Source organism: Alosa sapidissima, chromosome 5, assembly GCF_018492685.1.
Source record: "Alosa sapidissima isolate fAloSap1 chromosome 5, fAloSap1.pri, whole genome shotgun sequence".
NCBI classification, from domain to species: Eukaryota; Metazoa; Chordata; class Actinopteri; order Clupeiformes; family Clupeidae; genus Alosa; species Alosa sapidissima.
Genome location: NC_055961.1, coordinates 25,844,860 through 25,859,740, shown reverse-complemented (window position 1 = coordinate 25,859,740; position 14,881 = coordinate 25,844,860). Strand labels below are relative to the sequence as shown.

Below are 14,881 nucleotides of genomic sequence, written 5' to 3'. Positions count from 1 at the left end.
TCCTTTTCGCTCCCTACGTTGATGTATTCCAAGCGATCTGCTTCAGGGGTGGGGACGTAGTAATTGAAACACCATGCCTGGGTACGTAATCGCTCTCAGGGACGCCCTCTGTTCGCTGGTTGGTTGGCTGCCCAACTGCCGAAGTAAACGAGCGTGAATCAACCTATTCCAGACGGAGTACTGTAGGGAAAAGAAATCGACCGGAAGTACGTAGACAGGCCAAGGCCAGGCTACTGCTGAAGTTCACAACATCACAATATTGTTTTTTCCTGATTGCAATATGTACCAAACATGATATCCACATTTAAGTAGGCCGGTTTCCAGTGAAATAATTATTGCCTCCACCAAATCCCCCGATGACCCACTGTGACCTACATGAGCTGCAATAAATGATCAAAAAAATAAAGAGTTGTGTTTTGTGAGACCTCCTGCCCTCCTTGCTGTCAGGTCTGAGGATGATGTTATCAGCCAGTCTCTATATGGTGTGTCACGGCACCTGTGGTGTCTCCGTGGCTAAGCCCGTTCACCATGTGCACACCTTGTCTGGGGTCTGAACACTAGCATCTCTGACCTACTTTTGGGCAAAGTTTGAGCGGCTAAGTGTCTCCTCAGCCACCTCAGGGCGCCCTGCACACCTCCCTCCTTCACTCCCTCCACCCTTCTCTCCATCTCACTTTCTCCCTCCATCTCTCCTTCCCCCTCTCCATCTTTCTCCTTCCACCCCTCTCTTGCTCTATCCCTCCACTCTTCTCTTCCCCCCTCTCTTTCCACCTCTCTCTCTCTCCCTCCACCCCTCTCTCCCCCTCTAAACCTCCACCTCTCTCTCTCTCTCCCACCACCCTCTCTCCCCCTCTCTCTCTCCACCTCTAGCTCCCTCCACCCCTCCCTACCTACTCTTCTGCCGGTCTGCCACGTTTGAGAAGACAAGAAACAGTCTGTCAGGGCCAGTTTGTGTGCGTATGTGTGTGTGTGTGTGTGTGTGTGTGTGACCTCCATTTCGGACCCCCTGAGCACCGGCGCTCCACAGGACTGTTTGCTCGAGCGTTCCGTGTTCCATTCGCTTCACGCCAGTCACTGCCAGTCGTCGCCTACCACCGACGAGCCTGTCAAATGCCTCTCTGCTTTTCTCCGGGCGCTACCACCACCACCAACACCACCACCACCACCACCACCACCAGCGGGCAAGTCTCAAGCCAAACATGCGATGAGATTGGTAAACTGCAAAGCCGCAAGCCATCTGGTGTTGTGGTGTGAAGCCAGCCACCTGGAGCTCGGCGCTCCACAACAGATTGATTCTCCTCATCTGGAGACTGTACTGAGAGGGCCCCCCCACTGTTTCCTCTTTCATCAGGAAAAACACAGCTTCATGGTCAGTGGAGTATTCCTACACATCCGCTAGAGCCGTCCTCCAGCAAGAGCTGCAAGAGCAACCAGAACAGGAACCACACACACACACACACACACTTGCTCTTGCTTGTGGTTGTCCATCGAATCCCATGATGACGTCCACTTCTGTCTTTTAACGGTGAGTTTTCTGAATAGTCCTATCCTGGATCCACAGGTTCTATTGCATGTGGGGCATGTAAACATGGTATTGGTGTTGCTGGCAGTCATGGGTGTGTTACTCCTGAGCCTTCTTTGCTGTCTCTTGACTGTCCTTTCCTACTCTAGTGCTTGGGTCACACACACACACACATACCCCCCCAACTCCTCCAGACATAAAGCCTAGTTCTAGACTAAAAGTTATTTTTCAAGGGCAATCTTCATTGAAGTTCTCTTTTAGTCTGGGACAGGGGTTAATCCATGTCTGGGACTGAGTCCCTTTAAGATTTTAGCAACAGTTTAAGATACTGAAGTCATCAGAATGTCTGATGATAGACTCCTCTCCCATCACAGCCCTCATTTCTGTCCAGTGCTTTTACAATGTAATTTCCAGAAACATCTGAAGTGGCCACTACACAAGGCCGGAGACATTCTAACCACTTGAGGCCATGATACTGTCCCACTACCAACCACAGAGCCGAGTCTATAAAGATAGACGTGCATGTAGCCTAATGTATTGATTTAAGCAAGTGGCCACTTTCCCCTTCATGCTAATGAGGAATTAGCCATAAAACACTGGTGGCTAATCTAAACTGGCCACTAATCAGTGACTGTCCTGGTCAGCCTTCCCATATTGTGAGTGTGGGCAGGGGAGAAAATACCACAAAGCCAGGTATGTTATATGGGTCCAAAATTCCTATGCTCCCGCATAGCAAAATTAGTGTACTCTACTCTACCTCATGCAATTTGCACCAAGTACACAAAAAGTGGATCAATCATACTGTATACATCACATATATAGCATGATTGCTGCAATTATACTGAAGGGATGTTATATCTTCTTTTAACTCACTAAACTTTTAGCCACTCACAAATAAACAACTTTAGAAAGCCTTGCCTTTCAAGCTTTCAAGTGCTCATAAAACGCTAAGAGACACTCTGACTAGAGAACCTACCCCAATATACCCACAAAGCACTGGGTGTGCTTCCAGTTGTGTCTCTGCTATCAACTCCACGATCAGCAGATACTGTATCTCAGGTTAAACCACTGCATCAGGGTCATCCTGGGCCACATCCCTCCCATGCATCGCTAAACATGCTGCTGCCACTGATATACAGTATTTATGAGGGAGCACGGTTTGGATGGTTTTAGATGTCCGGGACCATAATTAATCACTTTGTGCTGAATCCGCTCCTTCCCTCCTTCCGCAGGTCACACCCCAGGCAAGGGGAAAAGCCGTTAGCTTACTTACTTTGGGATTCTTATCATGGGCAGATACCCATGGCCCCTCAAAGGCACATCGATTAAATCTGCACTGCATCTCCGATCAGCATTTCCTGGGCCTCTCTTGGAGCACGGCTGCTTGACGCCGGATGCCGCTCTGGCTGCATTGGCAGCTGTCAGCCTGTGGCAGCTAAGACAAATAGCATTGATTCATCAGCTGCACCCACTGGAGCTTTTAATCAGCACTCCTCCCTCCAGGGTGTCAAGTGCCAAGGGGAGGTGGGGATCTCCATTTAAATCACCCATAGCGTTAGCTCGTTTGGTTGTGTTACCTACTGTAGGTAAGTGCACTGTTGTACACTGGCAGACACATAGTTAGATTAGAGGACACTGTGTTCAATATGTATATACTTAGATTTTAAAAAGGACATATAGTCAATTAGGTGGTACTCTCTTAAAACTCTCATTTTAATGTATTCAGCATATTCATTGATGTTGTAGTGCATCATGTCAGCATAAAGTGTATCTTGTCAAGTCATGACTATGGAGTAATTTATTCCTTAAAATAACTTTTTTGTATTTAAATAAAAAAAATCTTCTCTTTCAAGCGAGAGAGTTGTCGACAGCCTCACAGTTAATGTATGTACATAATGTGCAAAAATGTTTGTTCAAGGCACAATATGTTTGGAGATCTTTTACTGTCCCTTTTTCTCTATTTCAGAGTTGCCGTGGACAGCATTTAAACAACAGAAGAATCCCCAGTAATTGACTGACAAGGACATATAAGGATAGATGCCCCCCCCCCCCCAAACTGTCATTTTCAATGAAAATAAAATTCACATTTCTCTCCTAAAGTTTTCCAACATTGTGCAGCCTTTAAAGGACTGGTGCAGTGCCCCCACCTCCATGCTGTGATCACGACCAGCGAACACTAATCCAATGTGATTGAGAATTTGATAAGATTTCATGTGACCATTGTTTCAATATTGTTTTAGGTCAACCACACAGCATTTGTATGTGTCCGGCGTTCTTTGGGCAGTGTGCCATGCCGCGTGCCTTTGAAACGGGCTCCGACTGATTCCAGGTGATTAACCGGCCCTGAAGACAGGACCAAATAAAGCCCAGATTTCATCACCTGTTTGGGAGGTTTGAGTCAGAGTGGTCGTGTCATGTCCTTTGGGGGAGATGCCTCGTGTGTTTAAGGCCACGCTAACAATCACTCGACTAAACATTGTGTTTGCTTAGTTAATGCGAGTTTGGAGGTCAGTGCATATTCTTCCTGGCAAAGTGAAGGCATGTTGAATACCTACTTTGAAGTTATTGCTTTCCAGACACTGGCACAGGATAATCATCCAGGAGGGTCTCTAAAATATTATTTCTACTCTTAGCTACATAAAAATAAAATCAAAGCTACTTGTAAGCAGTGAGAGGCACCACTCCATCATTATGATTTTTGAGAAGGCTCTAATAATAACAGCGAATGGTGCATTAATATGTTTATGTATGTGTAATTACGTATGTAGAGTGCGAGTGAATTTAGTCAGGAAATGGGCCATTCACTGATTAAACCTCTTTTGCATGGGTTAAGTCCTCCAGTGTTCTAGTCATTAAAATGCATGCCAAGGGCAGCAAGGACCTGGGAAGAGGATAACACTGTGCAGGGCAGTCGGATTATAACAGGGGCTGGCAGATGCCCTCTTTCAAAGTCAAGACAAGGGGCAAAAGTCTTTAGCTGATGATGGACCATCTTTTGTTATTGAATCTCTTTTGTCTTTTACTCCATGATGAAGGTGTATTAAAAATGACCTCACAATTTTCCACTGCATAACATCTTTGATGTTGACCTTGTTGAGGTAACAGTGACTCCTAAAAACATCAGCCCTGTCCAGCCTATTCTAATGCTAATCTCCGTCCTCACCATCCTGTATCCACCATCAGTGGCTGTTGTCGGCTTTTGTCTATTTGCTTTTTTGCTATTGTCCCCATTCCAGGGCAAAATAAAAATGGCAAGTCAATGACTTGAGTGAAACTACAGGCTATAAATTCCATCTTGGATTTCCTTTAAGCCACAATCAGCTTCCCTCTCAGCAGCAGCAAACAGACCTTCACGTAAGACATAAATCAGCTTCCCTCTCAGCAGCAGCAAACAGACCTTCACGTAAGACATAAATCAGCTTCCCTCTCAGCAGCAGCAAACAAACCTTCACGTAAGACATAAATCAGCTTCCCCCTCAGCAGCAGCAAACAGACCTTCACGTAAGACATAAATCCACCTGCAGAGAGAATGAGGGGCCACCAAAAAATATAAAGCAGAACTCAGCGGAAAATATACTGCCGGCCTCTCACTCGGAAAGACTCTGCATTTCTATACATAATTCACTTGCCTATTAGTCTTTAATGTCTTGGTATTTTTGCAGACGGAGCTAAGCCCTCCAAACTGCATACCCCCACCAGGGGCCATGGGACCAGCAGGCGGTGTTCAGTGAGGTCAGTTTCATGCCACTCTGCAGGGGGAAATAGTCTTCATAAATATTCCATTTTTGTTTAGGATGCAGGTGCTCTACAGAGAGGCAGAAAAGAGAGAGGGAAGAGAAAAAGGGAGGAGAGAGATGGGCTCATTTGTGCTCACAGATGAAGAGAGAGTGAGAAAGGGAGGAAGTGAGGGAGAGGGAGAGAGAGACACTTATTTTCAGTCCATGGAGAGGTGGAAAACAGAAAAGAAGTGAAAGAGAGAGGTGCTAATTTGTGCTCTTGGATATGTCAAACTGGGGGAGTTTTCTGAACGGCAAGCCTGGTTTTGTTTTGAATGCATTTCAATGAACTATACTTTTATGGCTTCCTGTAAGGATTTTCCACAGAGCAAACATCTCATCTGAGATGAAACAGAGTCAAAAATAGCACAGTCTTTTTTATTCCACAGATGACACATGTAGTTAAAGTATGTTTGGCATTATGTGCTGTCTGTGGGTTGACACAAAAACATCTATAGGATCATTGCATTACTTCATCAATCATACAGGAAACAGCAAAAGGCTAAAACCGAAGAATTAAACTGAGCTAATCTCCAATTTCTATTCGATGTTCACCACCAAAAGCCTCCAGATCAGATCAGCATCAGCACCTCTGATGACGCAGGACAAAACACAACACTCATTCCCATTCACTTTAAACCCCTAAGTCTCTCAACTTTAATCTGCTTCCATTGAAATCCAATGACATGCTCATGCCAAGGAACCCAAACATGACTAACTATTCTTCCCCCGATGCAAACTTTATTTCAGTTCAGCTCCCTCCGAGTCACTCATTTGGTGCTTAATATGCTGTGTGTTTACATTTCGGATGATGGATGTGTGTGCGGAAGACAAGACCTTGCCAAATGAACGTTCCTTTGCTAAAGAGAGATAAGAGGATTGAGGAGCCACCCCTCGGCTTGCATGTTCTTTTTCTCTGTTATTTCATGTTTTGATCTTCTTGAGTGGAAGCTATCGTTGCCCCCCGGGGCATCTTAATATTTTATGACTCTGCAATGTATCTTTTGACATTAAAATATTCTGTAAAAGAAACATGAGCGACCGCATAATCAAAGGCTTTTTAATTCATCTAGAAGGGAATGTTTCTTTGGGCATTTGGCTAATTAAAATATACGCTTCAGTCGTGAAAAATGTGACCCCTTTATTGCCATTCTGTGAGTTATTTTCAAATTTAATCTATTTGTCACAACAATGAGAAAAGACATCTATAAGAATGAATTCACTGCCAATGCGATTGTATTTATTTTCTCTCTTCACTTTATGTTTCCCAACAAAAGCAAGGCACATACAGTAGTTATAGCTAACACAGACTCTAGGTGTATATTGATCAAAGGATGCAGAAGAGCCACTGCTCCCCTGACTAGCCTACAGTAAAGAACCTGCTCCCAGAAAGCAGTGCTGAATTGTGTCTCCTATTTGGGTGCTATTCAGTGGAAGTTGCTGTTGCCGGGAGCAACAGACTAGCCTCTCCGGACACTGAATAGAAAAATAGGAGATAGTCATAGACTGTGAGAGACAAGCCTGCTTTAATGCCTCTAAAAGTGGCTCTTTAAGTGAAAAGCTCCACGCTTTGTCAGGACGGGCTGAAGGAAAAAAAAAAAAAGCCCCTCTGAGTCTTACAGTATACAACCTGCCAGGCTGGTTAAGTTACGTTAGGGTCAGCACATTGTGATTGAGTACATTTAAAATATAGTCAGACTGAGAAGGGAAAAATCTGTTATTGTGACAATTGCTCATTTCATTGTATTTGTGATTTTAGTTTTGTTTGACATCTCTGTAAGCATTCTTTCTTATTTGAAGCTAACAATTCAGAATGGGACTTTGGTTCTCTGTCTTAGCAAGACACTAGTTGAGATGTATTCACTGAACATGTTTGTGGAGTGGGATCCATCTGGAGTAGGCCAGTCACTCATAAACAAGTAAACAATCTAAAGCCAAACAGCTGTGGCAGTGCCCTAATAAATGACCCTACATGTTACATACACAAAGAAAGAGGAGCTATACATGAGCTGCACAACCATATAGTGTGTGTGTGTGTGTGTGTGGTATGTGTGTGTGTTTAGGATGTCTGTCTATCTGTCTGTCTGTCTGTCTGTCTGTATGTATGTATGTATGCAGATGTAGCCTATGTACAGGCATGCATACATATGATGCCTATCACTGCTGTTTTTGACACCTGTACCCACCTCAGGCTCTGGGTTGTTGTGGAGCACACTGTAATGACAACTTTTCTATCACTGGACGTTTCTGACATGTTCAGAAGTTTTTATGCTGTTTGCTTTGCTATTCGCCAACACTGCTTCTTCCCAATTAAACCAACAAACAGACAACTATTTTAAAAAATGTCTGTTAGACTATTACACAAACTGCTCCACAATAAATGTCAACCTAAACACAGGAGGCCCCTGACAGTATGTTCTCTGAAAATTCCCCAAAAGTCTTTTTTATTTCCAAGTCTTACCAGAATGATTCAGAGCCTATGTTTGGAACGTGTTGGCGACAAAATTCAGTCTGCAATGACGTATTTACAGTTACCTTAAGGTATGGATGTCATAATATTTCACGACTCAGTTGTCAGCATTACAGCAGCAATATATCACCACACTTTCCTGTTTGGACAACATCCACTGAATTGTAGGCTCCTGTGACCTATTGAAGCCCTTAGAGATTTATTTTAGCTGTTGATGTTCATATTCAAATGAAAAGGAAGCCACACAACCCAGGGGCACATCCCAAATGCAGGAAAGAGTGAGTTCAAAAACGTCTGAAAAGAAGACTCAATATGGAGTCTCGGTAACCCTTCATTTTACAGTAATTGCTAAGTATTTACCTATATGGCAAATATAGGTTATATGGTTTTCTATATGGTTTTAATAGGTTAGGTTATAGGTTATTTGTGTTGAGAAAGCGAACGCACAATGAATATAGGAACTTGGCAAGGTGCTGATCACAGGATACGTATACTAAATACAGAAAGAGATCACACACTCTGGTAGCTTAGATGCCACAATGATTTAATAGGAGACAACATTTCGGCCTGTGGCCTTTAAGTCTTACAAAACATATGTTATTACCACAGGTAACATGTAGGTAAATAGAGAGAAACTACACATGAAACATCTCAACTATTACCAATAAATTACAGTGTATTATTGTGTAAATACTACAGGTAATGTTGAGAAATACAGAGAAACAGTCCCAAGTCCCAAGAAAGACCTCCACTAATACCCCTCAACACAACCGAACAATGTAGTGAGCAGTTAAGGCTCACACAAACACACACAAGTCTGTGATGTGAGTTACCATGGCATTACTGAACAATTAAATGAGGAGCTGATTGAGCTGATTAAATGGGTATGTCTAACTAATTTCTGACCCTGCCACAAAATGTATCACACTGTTTGTAGGGGATGAACTGCACCAATTAGATGTGAATAGAAAGTAATAATGTACTGTGGTTATGGTTATGGCCAGACACTTTTATCTAAAACGATCGTACAACAACACTAATAAACATTAACATACAAAATGAACAGTTCAAAGTAGTCATATAGCTTACATAAAAATACTACTAATAGTAATAGACTAAATACAGAATAATATCAACAGCAAATCATCACGATAACATCAACCAAAAACACATACAAACTGGGGCTCTGCAAGGAGAACTCATTTAGTAAAAGAGTGATCATTTGAAAGCCCAAATACTGTTAGGAAAAGCCAGTTACTGTGTTTTACTATTTACTGCACGCATATATCGACAAATGAGTGTGTGTCTGCCCTGCATGCTCTTCTGCCTTGGTACCCGATAGCATTTCCCCTTAGGAGTTCAGATGCTTATTATTATTTTAACACATCCATGCATTATCATTAAGTTCAAATGATGCCAGATTAATATGAACTATTTAAAGACTCAAGCACTAAATTACTGAAAGTATTGAGTTGATTGATTGATTGATTGATGACTGACAAGTAACTGATTGCACATCCCTCTGTCTGAGACCACGTTTATACGTACAGTAGCAGGGTATTCTGAAAAATAGATATTTTCCCCTCCTTCATTTTTAAAATTAATTCTGTTCACACCGATGCTAAAAACAGCTGGGGAGGAAGGGTGTTGCGAACACGTCGAACAAACAGGTGGCCAATCAGAGATTTGAAACAAAAATGTTGTTTACCTCTTTCTACATGAGTTTTCCCAAATCTCCACTTTGGCTGGAGTTTTCAGAAATAATCATTGTCAGTGATAAAACCCTGTAGGAAATGGAAAGGTTTGTCACCTTTACCTTTAAATCTAAAAGTGTGTTTTAACCGTCTCAGTACTGTTCAACAAATGTGTAATTTTGGATTTTGCCCAAAATGTCTTTGCAATCATCCCAACAGTGTATGGGGTATAAAGAAATAAAAATGGTTTATTTTTTAAAAAGCTGATGTAAACAGAAGGAGAAGAAATTATATCAATTTTGGTGATGCAATAAAATTGAGGTTGGTGCGATTTTGGCAGACTTTCTCTGTAGTTTATTAAAAAATGCAAAGATAAAATAAAGTATATGCACGACTGAAGTGGTATTTCCATTGATGAATGACATTTTAGTTAGATTGACTTCAGACATTGTCACTGTGTGTACACTGCATCTCTCTCCACTGTCTCCTGAAGGTTGTGCTTGGGTCTCCACTGTCTCCTGAAGGTTGTGCTTGGGTCTCGCTGGGCTTAGGAATAGTAGTCCTGCGCTGGAGAGGGTGCTGCAGTGCCGCCAATTAAGGCCCAGAGACGAGCTGTCTTTCTGTCAGCAACACTGATGGATCCGGCTGACTCGCGGCACGGTGGCCGTGTGTTCGGGCATAGGTGCGTTTGATGGGCAGGTTGCTGCGGAGCCGCTCAGCTGTACAGCAGGGGGATTTAAGTGGCTTAGTGTGTGTGTCTGTCTGTCTCTGTGTGAATGTGATTGCAAGTGTATGTGAAAGCATAAGACTGTGTGAATATAGGTGTCTGAATGTTGAGTATCTCTGTGTGTGTGTGTGTGTGTGTGTGTGTGTGTGTGTGTGCGTGTGTGTTACCAGCTCTCTCCTTCTCATAGTGTTTAATTGGCTGAGAGAGTGCAGTGCAGACCCTTTAATATGGCTACGTGTCTACCCAAATTGGACAGGTCTCATTAGATGATGAACGTGGCACATGATTAATGAGGATACAGAGAAAATTAAACAATATAATTTGTCCTAATAATGCGATTCTCCGTCCCGTCTAGCGGCTCAGAAGGGGGGCGTTTGCTTTTTCTGGGGAAACGTCAGCAGCATCAGCGCAGATCTCCATCCGGGTGGCGCCAAGAGAGAGAGTGGTGTGTGTGTGTGTGTGTGTGTGTGTGTGTGTGTGTGTGTGTGTGTGTGGTGTGTGTGGGGGGGGGGGGGGGTCAATCGATGTAACGCCTAAACGGTTTCATGCTGGAAGGAGCGGGACGGGGGAGAGAGAGGAAGCAGGAGAAGGGGAGCAGAGCTGAGGAGAGGAGAGGAGAGGAGAGGAGAGGAGAGTGGAGGAGAGGAGAGGAGAGGAGAGTGGAGGAGAGGAGAGGAGAGGAGAGTGGAGGAGAGGAGAGGAGAGTGGAGGCAGCCATCCTGTGCCCTCTCTGCTCCCCGAGTTAAGCCAGTTAAGGCAGGTTGTCCTCAGGAGAGGCTGCTTGTCCAACTTCAAAGCACTTCTATTAACTCACTGTCAAAAAGGAAGAAGAAAGAGGGGGGGGGAGAGAGGGAGGAGAGGAGAGGGGGAAAAAAGGCAAAAACGGCTCTTCCCATCTCCGACAGCCAAGAAAGACTGCGACTGGAGAGCGAACAAAGTGAGGTTTTTTGGAGGACCTCTCGTCACCCCTTGGTCCTACGTCCAAGCCTATTAGAGGCCTGTGACATATGGAAATGAGGTCATATCATCTCGGGCTCGGTATTCAATATCATCTGAAAGAGAAAAAGAGAGAGAGAGAGAGGAAGAAGAAATAAAATAATACTGAAATAAATAAAATGGGGGAAAGAAGTAGAGGGCGAGGAGAAGAGGGAATTGGCCGAGTCCCTCGGAGGGTCATTAAATCCTAAAAAAAAAAGAACGGAGTGACTGCATTCTCCAGCTTCTTGCATCATGACAAATATGCTGAATAAATAGATCTGAGCAGACTTTGTGCTTTGAAAAGATGATGAATTGGACACTAGTAGCACTCCCCGTGCACAGTGCTTGGGCCCTGCCACTCCTCTCAATGAAGTATATTCTCAGGCCATTATGGTAATGAAATCATAATGCTGATAAGTGGTGCGGGCAGGAGATGCATTGCCCCGTGGCAAAACAACAGACTTAACTTTTTCACTTTAGATTCCTTTTCTCAATGGGAACCAATGATAAGGACTTGATTAGTAAAACTCATCAGTTTCATTACTGGACCTTTGAAAGCAATCAAAATATGATTAATAGCATATTTGGTTGTATACTCATTTATGAACTTTATTTTTTTACTTTCATTACTTACATAAATGATACTTTAAATTCATAATGCAAATGCCCTAATCTAAATTATGAATTGTGAAGTCACATACTAGGACACTTGATATGGTGCATGAAATATATCATATGGATTTCTAAAAACTGATAGTTCTGGTCCTTGATTGTGATTGGCTGAATTGCATTCAATGCCGTTGTAAAATTCAGCATAAACATACACCTTGACCGCATTTCGTTCTATATTACTGCGTTACCATAACTTGATAGTAGCTGCGTCTCCCGACGTTGCTTGGCAACCATTCAGATAGAGGAAATATATGTCTTGGCGGAAGAATGATTATCTAGGAATAACTCGTTATATTTCTAGTTGCTGTGCCTTTACTTTATGAAACTTTGCCAGGTATTTATAGTAACGGTTTTAGAAAAGCAATACCTACTCGAGTCCGTAGGTTACACTAATTCTACAACAGCTAAGGGGGTTTTAATAACGTGCCTAACAACTATGGCCTCTCGGGGCTTATTGCTTAAATATAACATGATATGGTGTATGAATATACAATGAAAAGTGCACAAAAGTTTTGGAAATGAGAGATTTGGGGAGGATTTTTGCCTGTCCTATATGCTCTGTTTGAACCTGCGTGCCTGTGTTCTCTGCGTGACAGATTCATTCAGTGTGTTACCTTTCATTAAAATGTAGAAGCCTGAGCTAGCTCAAGAAAGTTTGGGCTCCCGCACCAATTTGTCTTTTCAAATGCGAGAAGAAAGAGCCTGGAGCTCCCTCAACCTCATTCAGTCATCCACACCAGGAAAAAAAAAAAAGAAAAAATGAAGGCAAAGATTTGAAATTTTAAAAAGATTATGTCATAGAAAAAGATTAATCATTGCACCTTGGCAAGATTTCAAGATCAGATCTGAGCCTTTCAATAAAGAGGAGAAAAGGGGAGGGGGGTAATGAAAGAAAGCTCACGATTGATATATTTTCAAAGCTGTCTTGCTGCTGGGAATGACTATAAGAAGTGAAACTTTCTCAGAAATATGCAGCATTTCACAGAATGTTTTGAATGATTAAAATGTGAGACTTTGCAACTGAAAATAGACTTGATGTTTAAATTAACAAGTATATTTCATCAGTGTGATAACTGTCACATGTGAAGGAAGATCTTGGTACCAAACCACACACGATGAAAATTAAAATAAGGAAATGGTTGAATGACCCCATTTATGCAGTATGATAACAACATAGTAAGTCATTCTGACCATGTTTGAGCCACAAGGGTATAATAGTGCTATTACATGATCATACAGTAAATCACCTGTACGGTGAGATTTTTAACTTAAAATATATCAGCATTTGAATCAAATGTAGCAGAGAGTGGTGGTATTTGTACCACTGATAGGAAGCATGTGGCCTAGAAAAGCCACAGTGACAGTCTGCAGACATTTCAGAGGATACACACACACACACACACACACACACACACACACACACACACACAGAGACACACACACACACACAAACACACACACACACACCCACGCTGAGATGGTTATTACTTACAGGCCTGCTGCTGGTGGTGTGATGTGATTCAGCACACTGATGGTAATATTCAATGCAGTTTATAGCGGCTGGCATTACACGCCAGCAGAGTTCTTCTCTTCACAATAACCTGGAAACATATGGGGGGCACAGACAAAGGCTCTCTATTAGTTTCTCTCTCAGACACATATGTACATATACACACAAACTACTACACATAAACACAGATACTTACTCACACACATGCGCGCACACACACACACACACACACACACACACACACACACACACACAGATCGTCTCACTCTCTTTCTCTCTCTCTCTCTCACACACACACGCAGATCCTCTGTCTATTTCACACACACACACCAGAGCGGCACCAGAGTGAAGGGTCCCATGGGCTTCCATCCTGCACTAGCAGAGAGAGAGAGAGAGAGACAGAGAGAGAGAAAGAAAAACAGAGAGAGAGAGAGATAGAGAAAGAGAGAGAGAGAGATAGAGAAAGAGAGAGAGAGACAGAGAGAGAGAAAGAAAAACAGAGAGAGAGAGAGAGAGAGAGAGAGAGAGCTCTCTGTGACTACTGATTACTCACATTCACACGCCTCTCTGTCTTTGGCACATTCTTTTTGTGCACACACACAAGCGAGTCTTTTGTACATACATGAACATGTGTCATTTTTGTCACACACACACACACATACACACACACACACACACACACACAAATAGAATGCTGCATACCCCACTCACCACCAGATCCTTTCAGTCTGGCCTCCCTTGAGATCCACTGTCTGACAGACGATGAGCCCTCTTCCTCCTCCTCCTCTTCCTCCTCCTCCTCCTTGGTGGCGGCGCAGCACGGGCCGCTGCGGCGGAGTCAATCTGGCCTTCTGCAGACTGCTGTGTCAACCAGCCCACTTTGTCTGGAATAATTAAGAGTGTCATTAGCATCCAGGAGCATGGAACCCTCCCTCACCTGCTTACCGAGGGCTCCCCGTAATTGGCGACTGGAGATGGGGAGAAACCTCCCGTCTCCTCCACCCTGCGCCTACCTTCCCCCGTGTGAGAGAGAGAACTTTCCAAGGTCTTTGAAGGGGGAGACAGAGGGTTTTTTCTCTCCTTCCTTCCTTCTTCCTCTTCCTCCTCTTGATTTCACTGTTTTTTCGGCGTTGCTGTATCTCCGTTACAAAAGTGACTAAATTAGGTCTCTCTCTCTCTTTTTTCCCCTCTTGTTTCCTGACTCTTTCTCTTTTCTGCTGTTTTTTTTTTATCAGCACAACCCCATCCCCTCCCCTTCTCATCCCAGTGCTTCTGATGAGTCTCACATCTGCACAACTTCACTTCTGACTCCTCACAAACGTCTCTCACTGCAGAAAACATCACTGTGTGGCTGCTCTTGGAATAGCTGGAATTCAGCACACATAGCTGAATATCCACATGCCATGCAACTGTCTGCCTCTCAATTACCTCTCCATCATCTATGCTGATTCTGATTATTAAATTCAACAGACCACACACAAAAAAACATCTTAGGCCTTAGGAACATCCAGAACATCTAATGATGAATCCTC

At 43.2% G+C, this 14,881-nt stretch overlaps 1 long non-coding RNA gene across 1 annotated transcript; it reads right to left on the bottom strand.

Annotated features, from left to right (window-relative positions):
• Positions 1-9,919: 9,919 nt before the first annotated feature.
• LOC121708531 lies at positions 9,920-14,391 on the bottom strand. The gene is made up of 4 exons (XR_006031686.1): positions 14,363-14,391; positions 14,061-14,233; positions 13,332-13,440; positions 9,920-10,181 (listed from the first exon to the last, which is right to left on the bottom strand). It is a non-coding gene; the product is annotated as an uncharacterized LOC121708531 (long non-coding RNA).
• Between the last annotated feature and the right edge of the window lie 490 nt (positions 14,392-14,881).